This window comes from Eutrigla gurnardus (genome assembly GCF_963514095.1).
Source record: "Eutrigla gurnardus genome assembly, chromosome: 7".
NCBI lineage: Eukaryota > Metazoa > Chordata > Actinopteri > Perciformes > Triglidae > Eutrigla > Eutrigla gurnardus.
This window is the reverse complement of record NC_139921.1, coordinates 375,793-387,500: the sequence shown is the minus strand read 5'-3', so window position 1 is coordinate 387,500 and position 11,708 is coordinate 375,793. Positions and strand designations below refer to the sequence as shown.

The 11,708-nt window shown below is 46.5% G+C and overlaps 1 protein-coding gene across 2 annotated transcripts in view; it reads right to left on the bottom strand.

Annotated features, from left to right (window-relative positions):
- alk (ALK receptor tyrosine kinase) overlaps positions 1-11,708 on the bottom strand; it is a 413,707-nt gene that overhangs the window by 242,693 nt on the left and 159,306 nt on the right. The window lies entirely within an intron of this gene.

Below are 11,708 nucleotides of genomic sequence, written 5' to 3'. Positions count from 1 at the left end.
TGTGTGTGCACAATGTGCCCTAATGTCTATGCATGTGTCATTGCATAATTGTATCTCTGTGTATTTTTGTGATTTCCTGGTGACAGGACTTTATGTTCCAAACTAGCTGCACTCAAATGCCTCTTCCAAAAAGAAAACTTAAATTTATTAGTTTATCATTTAATGAGTTTCTAAATGTGTCATTTCTTTATGGAGTCTACACAAAGGGAACAACTCATACAAATAAGCGAGTCGCAATGAACTAGACTGGTCTTTTACACGACTCACTGATGAAAACATTGAAGGGTTTTTTTTTTCACAGCAAGCTCAAGGGAATGATAGTCGTCATTTGTCAAATTTTTGTCATAACAACAAGCTCACTAAGACTTTTAGTTACATTTAAAACTCGAAACCTGCTTCAGTGTAAATTCTAAAATGTGGGTGTCTTTAAAGCGTCCCTGACAACAACATGAGAATTCACTAAAAGGGAAATGAAATGTTCTTTCAATTTATGATGAGAAAATAACTTGAATCCCCTTGAATGTCCACTTCCATGTCAAGGTAAACCCAACTCTAAATAGGTCCTCCACCCTGCACAGTACAACAAAAATGTCCACAAAAAACCCAAATAGAATATGTCCGCGCCGCAAAATACAAAAATACGTATCTGGAAAACCAGGGGGAGGGGGAGGGAGAGAGATGGGGATGACATTGCAGAAGGGCCAGCAGCGGGATTGGAGCCCCTGAGCCTCAGTACCTGGTAAATCTGCCACTGAGCCACCTGGATCTGGATCTAGCCCCTTTTAGATGATTCTACCTAGAACACAACATAGAGGACTGCATGTCTGCATACAAATGAACGACAGCATGGTGTAACTGGGGAATCATCATGATTAACATGCCATAACTAGAGCAGTTAGTTACAGCTCACTGTGCACTTACAGAAATATGAGTGCTGCCGCCCTCAAGGAAATCCCCCCTTTGTCAGAGCAGGGGGTCCTTCCACTCTTTACGACTCTGTACCCATCCCTAATCCCATTACCTTCCCCAGACCTATTCTGTGTGTGTATGGACAGTATGTGTATGTATGTGTATGTATGTGTGTGTGTGTCCGTGTGTGTGTGTGTGTCCATGTGTGTGTGTGTCCGTGTGTGTCTGTGTGTGTGTGTCCGTGTGTCCGTGTGTCTGTGTGTGTGTGTCCGTGTGTGTGTGTGTCTCCGTGTGTGTGTGTGTGTGTGTCTCCGTGTGTCCGTGTGTGTGTGTGTGTCTGTGTGTGTGTGTGTCCGTGTGTGTGTGTGTGTCTGTGTGTCCGTGTGTCTGTGTGTGTGTGTCCGTGTGTGTGTGTGTCCGTGTGTGTGTGTGTGTCCGTGTGTGTGTGTGTGTGTGTGTGTGTGTGTCCGTGTGTCCGTGTGTGTGTGTGTGTCCGTGTGTCTGTGTGTGTGTGTCCGTGTGTGTGTGTGTCCGTGTGTGTGTGTGTGTCTGTGTGTCCGTGTGTCTGTGTGTGTGTGTCCGTGTGTGTGTGTGTCCGTGTGTGTGTGTGTGTCCGTGTGTGTGTGTGTGTGTGTGTGTGTGTGTGTGTGTCCGTGTGTCCGTGTGTGTGTGTGTGTGTGTGTGTGTGTTGAGGCTAGAGGGGAAAAAGACCTCTGCCAATAACAATACGAGAATTAGCAGTGATCCCATTCAGACTGGTGTGGTTTTTGTTATTAACAGAACATAACCAACCTGTCTTTCTTCGGATCGGGAGGGAATTGAATTTTGAGCTTCCTCTCGCACATTATACGCTATGAGCTAAAGCCAAAGATCAACAAATGGGAATCAGGCCTGTGTTGCTCCCTCTCCACACGTAGCAATTACTTTCTGATGAAAAACATCAGGTACACAAAGGAATGCCTCACGCCGCGCTCCGAAAACGCCTAAATGAGGGCAAACAGGCCACAAAAACAACAGTTCAGTCCTCTCCAGGCGCACTCTGAGGTTTAAATGGTATCCTGCTTCTCCTCTAATCCGCTGGTCAGGCGCAGTGTGTAGTAACTCATCAGAGATGAAGACTAGGCAGGGTGAAACACAATTACCTCGCCTCCATCTGTCTGCAAGTGAGCTCTCTTTCTCTATTTGCACACAAACAGCTGGCTCGCTCACACACAAACATAAACAACACATTATCATCCATGCAGAAGCCACTTCCTTCCCCGCCTCCCCCGTTGTCACCCGCCAAATTTAGAGCATCCCGCTGTCATTACCGTTGTGCTGACCCTACTCGATGTACTTCACCACCCTCACGTCCCTCTCACAGCCCCATCGGCAACTTCACACCGATCCCTGCACCTGGCTGCTGCTGGGGGGGTCACTCCATTAGGCAGACTAGAGTGCTGTTTGCTTTTTTTAGCTGGGACTCAATGCACCAGTCTCACATTTAAGAGCAATATTCCCTTCTCAATTTGATTTAGGAAAAACAACAGCCATTGGTTTGTGGTCTACGGTTTAGAAGCCTCAAGTTTGACCATCTTGTTGTTTTGGATTCAGTTAAACAGAAAGCAGAACTAGTTACTTGACGGTGGACAACCAAAATGTTACAATTAACTTTCATGAACTGAAAACACACTGTGAAAGGGTTTCAATTCTATGAAACATGGCGAAAGCCGTAGTGGACAACGCCCTGGTAGCGACCTGTCAATCAGAAGGTAGCCATGCCCCTCAAGCATTCCTGCTTTATCATCTATTTTTACTCTAAATGGGACCATCATTCACTAAATTAAATAAGCATCATGCTAACATGAGGGGAAACAGGAAGCCACGCTTCTGCAATGAGGCCTTGGGGCCGGACAACGCCATCAGCTGGAACCACCGTATGATGAAGAGCAATGGTGATTAGCTAGCCAGTGGGATGCGCCATCATGTGCCAACATGCATGAAAAGCTACGTGTGGCTGATCCAGCTGCTTTATTAATGCTGTCGATATCATATAGACAAGCTGAAAGCCACTTCCACCTTGGATTCCTTAACCAGAACCTCTGGTTTCTACAAGTCATTACAAGAGGCCGAGCTGTTTCATCTCACATGAGAAGTCAGCATGAAGCAGGAATTAAAGCCTCAGATAACCCAACTTTTGGAAGTTCCCCAGAGATGTTGTTTGATGATTTATTTGTTGCACTCATACGGGCACGAACTATGAAACGACTCAGAGTATTAGCTTGTTGGATTTTTATTTATATGTTCACATTTCCTGCTCTCGCCGGTACAGCTCGTACATCAGACGGGGGTGTCCGCTTAGTTCCTGAAGTGTTTCTCAACATGCTAATTGGTGCATGGATGCACGCCGTGCTGCAGGATCCTTCCATTGACAGCTACTAAAAGGTCCCATTTCAGACCCAATGATAAATGAAAGTCTTCATTTAAGTGTGATGTTACATTATGTTTGAAAGATGAGAGAAAAATGTTCAGCGGTGACAACACTGATTTGCATACGGGATAATTGTATGCTGTGATAAAAACTTTAGACTCATTACGGTACATGAGGTGCTGCAGAGGGGAGACGTATTCATTGATCAATACCGTGTCCGTTTTCTGTCCTTCACCTAGCTGGAATTAATAAAAGGCAAAGGGCTCAATGGTCTTTTGATCAAATGTCTCCGCTCACACTGGACCCTGAAACCCAGGACCTCCCTCCTTTCAACCAGGCTGCTGGGAATGAAAGAGATGAGACACACTCGCAGGCACGCCTTGATCAAAATCTTCACATGAGCCATGATTGTGGTGCTTTTCAGAGGAAAATTGCCCTTGATTGAATGTGTGTGTGTGTGTGTGTGTGTGTGTGTGTGAGAGAGAGAGGGATTAGGCCTGCATTCGTGTGTCTTTCATGTGTTCACTTATGCACAAGTGACCTAATCCATCAATCACACACTGCCGATAGCAATACTGACAAGCAGTCGGACACAAATCCAGTGGGAGTCCTCCTCCCCCCAAAAGCACAGTGAATGTGACACCAGGCTGTGATTGGGGAGGTGGGGGAGTTGGGGGGGTAGTGTAAAATCACCTTGCCCAAGGGTAGGGCCTGCACAGATCAATATCTGGGAGAATTGATGCCAAACAGTGGAGAGTAGGTACATGTACGTGTGTGTGTGTGTGTGTGTGTGTGTGTGTGTGTGTGTGTGTGCATGCAGTGCTTTGCAGACATGTTGATGATGTGCAGCAGCTCCCCCTGTTGGATAGAAATAACTGCTGGAGAATCATATCAAGGCCTAAAAATGATCAAACTAAAGGCTATCTGACCACATCTAACCAACTTGAAAATGATCTTCCTCAACATGAACAGTGTTCCAGGAAGATATGCATTATGTATTTCCAGGAGATACGCAGGAACAAGTAAAAGTAGGTTAGGTGCACGTCCTCGGCATGCAGAATGTTTACAGGACTGCATCGATGTGTGAGCTGCGTTCTTGTTGAGGTGAAGATGATTTGAACTGTCAAGCAAGCATCGTTATTTTGGGCAATTTAATTGGCAAAATACTCAAACTTGAATGAATATATTCCAGTCACTGAGTTCTGCATAGAATATGATATAGAATATTATGAATTTATATAAACGTGTGTGAAATGTTATAGAAATGTGTCAGGGTCAAGTTGCTGCAATAGAATTATAAAATGTTGAAATACACCAGCCAAGTTTTTATCCACTTTTTAAAATGAAAAGCAAACTTATGTTACCGTTCAGTGAACCAGATTTTAGAAGCTCATCACATTTTTGTTGTGCAGGAGATGTAAATACGGCTCTCAATTATTTCTATGAAGCACATAAACATTTGGTTTTTAGGATATTGCTTTTAGATATTTTTCTGCTTTTAGATGATGGATCATCACGCTGCAGCAGTTGTTTGTGTTCTCTCACATTATGGATCAAATGGCCTCTGGTCCCTGTCATCTATAGTCTTAAGATCTCCGTTGGTTCTGTCTGCTTATATTTTCTATATGCGTTAAATCAAAGTTAGTATTCCAGTAAGGAAACACAGCACACATTGAACAGATAGCAAACACATTGGGGGGCTTCCCAGAATGACCCGGGTACCAGTCCTTGCTGCGGGGCGCCTCAGCGTTAGTCCAGCAAACATTTGTACGTGATGTTTGTGTATGTTGGCAAATGCTTTAAAGAAAGTTTGGGTTCCAGATAAAAAAACCTGGCAGCACCTGAATTAGGCTTTAGAGCATTTGCATTTATTCTCCGCAAAGAGTTTTATTTTTTCACACTGTAAAGATCTTCCCACCACAGAGATCTTCCCACCGCAGAGATCTTCCCACCACAGGGATCTTCCCACCACAGAGATCTTCCCACCACAGAGATCTTCCCACCGCAGAGATCTTCCCACCACAGAGATCTTCCCACCGCAGAGATCTTCCAGATCTTCCCACTACAGAGATCTTCCAGATCTTCCCACCACAGAAATCTTTGCACAATGCATCTTTTTTGCTATCACTGCTTATAGAAAACGTGTGTGTGAGTGAGTGTGTGTGTGCTGTGGTGGAAATCTAAAAGAGAGGTATAAAAACCATGTGTCTGTGGCAGTTTTATTGTAAACCTTTGTAAAGGGATCAGAACCAAACCTCTCCTCTGAGGAAGTACAGTTGAGTTTCTATACACAGTTCACAAGGACGGACGGACGGAGAGGAAAGCCCAAGTTATGCTTCCGCGTTGACACAGCGCAAGGGGGCTTACGGACCCATTACGTCCTTGCGGACCCACCGCAAGGGCCTGACGTGCACCTCCCAAAAATCCTAGACGCGCGTCGAGGCGACACAACACCAACGCAGCGGCATTGGCTGTGATTGGTCCGCTAACTACATCCGCTGGAGACCGCTTTTCCGGTTTCCACTCATAAACACCGCCATTTAAACTTTTAATACTTTTATTGTTTGCACCTTGTCGCTTTTGCACAAAGAAATAAAACACTGAAAAATAGTGGACGTTTAAAGCCGGAAGGTAAACAAATAGGCTATAACTAAGCTAACGACGATATACGTCAAGAGTCTCGGTCGGTCGGTCGGTCAGTCTTTACAAAAAACATAGCGCCCTCTATCGGTGTGGCATTGAATTGCATTTCGTCACGTAAACCCAACGCAGAACCATCACGGTCTCCCGGCAACTGCGTGGCCATTGCGTGGCCGTTGCGTTATCACTACACGGAAGCATAACCAAGGCTTAAGAAGGAGGAGTAAATGAGTGCGAGTGAAGGGTTGAAGTATCGGGGTGCGTGCATTCACACATAAGCATAACAGGGCCATATCTACCTGGTGTAAACTGTCTTATAGAGGGACGAGTGATCGAGGGGACAGTTAAAATAACGTTTTGACGCGATGGCAGCACATGTAGAGTGGCCAAAAAAACAACAACCTGCAAGTCCTTTTCACACCAGTGAATGTAACTCTGAACAGCATTTCCTATCGAGGGCCACATCCTTCAGCTCCTCTCCTCAGGTGGCAATTTTCCCCAGGTTGCAGTCAACAAAAGAGAAGGTGTTCTGTTGTTGGACTCATGGGCAGTGCAGCTGCTGCCCAATGGAACCGAGAGCAAATGAAAAGCAGGGAATCACGGACATCGGTAGTCTATTGGGCGACTCCGAGGAGGCAAAAGTAGACTGATGGAGTGTAGAACGAGGGAAATAATAATGAGAGTTGTTGTCCCTCTCTGTCATCAATCTGATATTGGCCTGCCCCAGAGAGGAGACGAGCAGCTAAACTACTTTATTTGTGGTGGTGGGTTGTCTTCCCTTTAGCATCTCCACACGGAGATTATGTACAGGACGTGCGTGAGTGTGCATCTCCGTGTCTGTCCATCCACAGCTAATCTTGCATACTACTGCACCCATAAGCCCAATCATTTTGGTTTTCATTTCTGATTGGTGTATCCCTAACTGGCCCTATTTTTACTACCAGGAATTAAGAATTGTTCCTCTGTTCATTTGCATGGCTTGGTAAGACACGTGCATGTATGTAACGTGTGTATGTTCTATCGTTTGGCAAATAACAAGCTGAACCAATTGCTGACTATAACATGTTAGCCGATTGCAGCTGGTGGGCAGCAGAGTCCTGATGTGTGTTTGGCTAACACAGCTAGCGGCTAACAGGGCTAACACAAACAAAGCAGCCATCATTCAACCAAACATCACAGCAGTGGTGTTTGCAGACACACCAGGCAGAGATCTGACCTCTACTGAGCACATCTGTATACTTCAGTCACTCCTTTCCCAGCATTAAGCATTCATCCTGCATCTGTCCTCATTGTCCGTCATCTTTCTTTTAAAGGATGTGGTGAGAAGTTCCACTCATTCCTGCAGTTTATTTGCAATTTTGGCGTTTCGGAGAGAGAAATGCGAGCCATACTGCAGGCCAGTGATGAAGGCCATATTGACACCTGCATTAATGCCTGATAGGCCGGTGTGAGGTGGGCCTCAGTTATCCTGCCTCTCAGAGAAAAAGCAATTCCCCTTAAAGATTTTCCTGCCCATTATTTCCTTTCCTTTTCTTTTCTCTCACCTATGTATTCCAGCTTTCTCTTTTCTTTTTTATGGGGAAATCTGTCTCCAGGCGTGATCTCATTTCCCCAACCAAAGGGCATCGAAGGTTGAGTCATATAATTCTACATTTGTCTTAGAAACAGAGGGAGACAGCAAACGAATCACTTTTATGGCCCCTGGTGTGCACCAACCACTGTCGCTACAGTTGCTATAATATCTTGTCATTCACACAACGCTGAATGCCACTGAGCTGCTGCCACTTTCTCGCTGCGAGTGCTTCCATGTTCCAAGGGAAGAAAATGATGACATCCCTCCTCGCAGTAATGATAACATTTGGAGCTCGGGCCACGGGGAAGATGGGTAAAAGACTGTGAGGCTGGCAGCCAGTGTCACTCAGCTGCTGTCACAGAGAGAGGCCAAATGCCAGGACGTCTGATGCCTCGCTGCATGCCACTCTGTGTCTGACAACTGCCAGTGCTGCCCAAGAGCCAGGGAACCAGTCGAGAGGGAAAAGTGATGGGAAGCGTCGTCTTTGAGGTGAGCTGAAGCGATACGCAGGACGTTTAAGAAGGAAAGTAAATACAAAAATAAGCAAAAATGTTTCTAAGCCTTTACTGGGGCTTTTTGTGATCTATTTTTGTTTTGTTTTTTTGTAAAAAAAAGTGTTCTCCTACTCAGCTGATTAGGGGTTACAATTTTCAGAATTGTTAACACAAAAAGCACAAATTCGGCACAATTTGCACAACCTTCACTGCATGTATGAAATCGCTCGACCCAATTTGTCTCTTCACGCTCCCTCATCTGCATGAGACTCTGACTTTCCTTCTTTACTCTCGGATGTCAATTACACATCACCTTGTTGTCAAAACACGACACACAATGTTCAGTTGTTGCACATACCTCTCAGTCAAATCTCAAAGCATCAACCTGCAACACACAAATATTCAAATCTCTAAACATCCAGCTCTGTTGAGCAACTTGCAAACAGGACAGCAGCATTAAAGTGTCTTAAACCTCCATTTTGTTTGGTGAACAAGGAGAACTCTGAAGAGAGAGACAACCAGAGAAGGAGAGGGGTAAGAGTCGGAGGAGGAGGAGGAGGAGGAAGAGAACTCTGAAGAGAGAGACAACCAGAGAAGGAGAGGGGTAAGAGTCAGAGGAGGAGGAGGAAGAGAACTCTGAAGAGAGAGACAACCAGAGAAGGAGAGGGGTAAGAGTCAGAGGAGGAGGAGAACTCTGAAGAGAGAGACAACCAGAGAAGGAGAGGGGTAAGAGTCGGAGGAGGAAGAGAACTCTGAAGAGAAAGACAACCAGAGAAGGAGAGGGGTAAGAGTCGGAGGAGGAGGAGGAAGAGAACTCTGAAGAGAAAGACAACCAGAGAAGGAGAGGGGTAAGAGTCAGAGGAGGAGGAGGAGGAAGAGAACTCTGAAGAGAGAGACAACCAGAGAAGGAGAGGGGTAAGAGTCGGAGGAGGAGGAGGAAGAGAACTCTGAAGAGAGAGACAACCAGAGAAGGAGAGGGGTAAGAGTCAGAGGAGGAGGAGGAAGAGAACTCTGAAGAGAGAGACAACCAGAGAAGGAGAGGGGTAAGAGTCGGAGGAGGAAGAGAACTCTGAAGAGAAAGACAACCAGAGAAGGAGAGGGGTAAGAGTCGGAGGAGGAAGAGAACTCTGAAGAGAAAGACAACCAGAGAAGGAGAGGGGTAAGAGTCGGAGGAGGAGGAGGAAGAGAACTCTGAAGAGAGAGACAACCAGAGAAGGAGAGGGGTAAGAGTCGGAGGAGGAGGAGGAAGAGAACTCTGAAGAGAGAGACAACCAGAGAAGGAGAGGGGTAAGAGTCGGAGGAGGAGGAGGAAGAGAACTCTGAAGAGAGAGACAACCAGAGAAGGAGAGGGGTAAGAGTCGGAGGAGGAGGAGGAAGAGAACTCTGAAGAGAGAGACAACCAGAGAAGGAGAGGGGTAAGAGTCGGAGGAGGAGGAGGAGGAAGAGAACTCTGAAGAGAGAGACAACCAGAGAAGGAGAGGGGTAAGAGTCGGAGGAGGAGGAGGAGGAGGAGGAGGAAGAGAACTCTGAAGAGAGAGACAACCAGAGAAGGAGAGGGGTAAGAGTCAGAGGAGGAGGAGGAAGAGAACTCTGAAGAGAGAGACAACCAGAGAAGGAGAGGGGTAAGAGTCAGAGGAGGAGGAGGAAGAGAACTCTGAAGAGAGAGACAACCAGAGAAGGAGAGGGGTAAGAGTCGGAGGAGGAGGAGGAAGAGAACTCTGAAGAGAGAGACAACCAGAGAAGGAGAGGGGTAAGAGTCGGAGGAGGAGGAGGAGGAGGAGGAGGAAGAGAACTCTGAAGAGAGAGACAACCAGAGAAGGAGAGGGGTAAGAGTCAGAGGAGGAGGAGGAAGAGAACTCTGAAGAGAGAGACAACCAGAGAAGGAGAGGGGTAAGAGTCGGAGGAGGAGGAGGAAGAGAACTCTGAAGAGAGAGACAACCAGAGAAGGAGAGGGGTAAGAGTCAGAGGAGGAGGAGAACTCTGAAGAGAGAGACAACCAGAGAAGGAGAGGGGTAAGAGTCGGAGGAGGAGGAGGAGGAAGAGAACTCTGAAGAGAGAGACAACCAGAGAAGGAGAGGGGTAAGAGTTGGAGGAGGAGGAGGAAGAGAACTCTGAAGAGAGAGACAACCAGAGAAGGAGAGGGGTAAGAGTCAGAGGAGGAGGAGAACTCTGAAGAGAGAGACAACCAGAGAAGGAGAGGGGTAAGAGTCGGAGGAGGAGGAGGAAGAGAACTCTGAAGAGAGAGACAACCAGAGAAGGAGAGGGGTAAGAGTCAGAGGAGGAGGAGAACTCTGAAGAGAGAGACAACCAGAGAAGGAGAGGGGTAAGAGTCAGAGGAGGAGGAGAACTCTGAAGAGAAAGACAACCAGAGAAGGAGAGGGGTAAGAGTCAGAGGAGGAGGAGGAAGAGAACTCTGAAGAGAGAGACAACCAGAGAAGGAGAGGGGTAAGAGTCGGAGGAGGAGGAGGAAGAGAACTCTGAAGAGAGAGACAACCAGAGAAGGAGAGGGGTAAGAGTCAGAGGAGGAGGAGGAAGAGAACTCTGAAGAGAGAGACAACCAGAGAAGGAGAGGGGTAAGAGTCGGAGGAGGAGGAGGAAGAGAACTCTGAAGAGAGAGACAACCAGAGAAGGAGAGGGGTAAGAGTCAGAGGAGGAGGAGGAAGAGAACTCTGAAGAGAGAGACAACCAGAGAAGGAGAGGGGTAAGAGTCAGAGGAGGAGGAGAACTCTGAAGAGAAAGACAACCAGAGAAGGAGAGGGGTAAGAGTCGGAGGAGGAGGAGAAAGAGGAGAGGAGGAGGGCAGAGTGTGTGTGTGTGTTTGTGTGTGTATCTGTCTGTGTGTGTGTGTGTGTGTATCTGTCTGTGTGTGTGTGTATCTGTCTGTGTGTGTGTGTGTTTGTGTGTGTGTGTCTGTGTGCGTGTGTGTGTGTATCTGTCTGTGTGTGTGTTTGTGTGTGTGTGTGTGTGTATCTGTCTGTGTGTGTGGGTTTGTGTGTGTGTGTGTGTATCTGTCTGTGTGTGTGTAAACATTCTACTGTGAAGCCGAGTATGTTCAGCCTGTGTAATGATGTCTCAATGTTCTCTCATGTAACAGCTAATACTCCTGATGTTGTTGTTGTTAATGAAAATCATAGAGAGGTGCTCATTCTGGAGGTCGGCTGTACCTTTGATTACAGCCTAGAGGAGGCCTTTCTGACCAAAGTGCTGAAATATCAGCAGCTGAAGCAGACCATCTCTCAGCTAGGCTACAGGTGTAAACTTCTAGTCTTTATATTTGGTAGTCTGGGGCATGCGCATAAGTTGGTTGTGAGGGGCCTTCAGATGGCCGGCCTCCCTAAAAGAAGAGCTAAACAGTTGGCCAGGTACTGCTCAGTCTCAGTTATTATTGGTAGCCGTTCAATCTGGAGGAGACGTTGTTTTTTGTATCCTTAAATGTCTGTTTTCTATCTGACCTGTAGGTCATTTTGTATGTAACTGCGTTCAGCTGCCCAGGCGTTTTGTGTCTGACCGTCTTCCATTGTCAACTGCACTGGCAGTGTTTATGTCCCTTGTGCAAGAACCCTTGTACTTCTTTATATGTGGGCATAAATAAATATTTAAAATGTGTGTGTGTGTGTGTGTGTGTGTGTGTATCTGTCTGTGTGTGTCTGTGTGTGTGTATCTGTCTGTCTGTGTGTATCTG